We start from the raw sequence: 747 nt of genomic DNA, 5'->3' as shown, positions 1-747 counted from the left end.
ACCCAAAGAACAAATAATCCAATCAAGAAATGGGCAGAAGACATGGATAGACATTTCTGCAAAGAAGACATCCAGATGGCCAAAATACACATGAAAAAGTGCTCCATATCACTCGGCATCAGGGAAATACAAATCAAAACCACAATGAGATATCACCTCACACCAGTCAGAATGGCTAAAATCAACAAGTCAGGAAATGACAGATGCTGGCGAGCATGCGGAGAAAGGGGAACCCTCCTACGCTCTTGGTGGGAATGCAAGCTGGCGCAACCACTCTGGAAAACGGTATGGAGGTTCCTCAAAATGTTGAAAATAGAACTACCCTATGACCCAGCAGTTGCATTACTGGGTATTTACCCTAAAGATACAAACGTAGTGATCCGAAGGGGCACGTGCACCCGAATGTTTATAGCAACAATGTCTACAATAGCCAAACTATGGAAAGAACCTAGATGTCCATCAACAGATGGATAAAGAAGATGTGGTATATATACACAATGGAATACTATGCAGCCATAAAAAAATGAAATCTTGCCATTTGCGATGATGTGGATGGAACTAGAGGGTATCATGCTTAGGGAAATAAGTCAATTGGAGAAAGACAACTATCATATGATCTCCCTGATATGAGGAAGTGGAGACGCAACATGGGGGGTTAAGGGGGTAGGAGAAGAATAAATGAAACAAGATGGGATTGGGAGAGGCGCCTGGGTGGCTCAGCAGGTTGGGCCTCTGCTTTCGGCTCAG

This window comes from Mustela nigripes, chromosome 17, assembly GCF_022355385.1.
Source record: "Mustela nigripes isolate SB6536 chromosome 17, MUSNIG.SB6536, whole genome shotgun sequence".
In the NCBI taxonomy this organism is placed as follows: Eukaryota; Metazoa; Chordata; class Mammalia; order Carnivora; family Mustelidae; genus Mustela; species Mustela nigripes.
Note: the sequence above shows the minus strand (reverse complement) of the source record.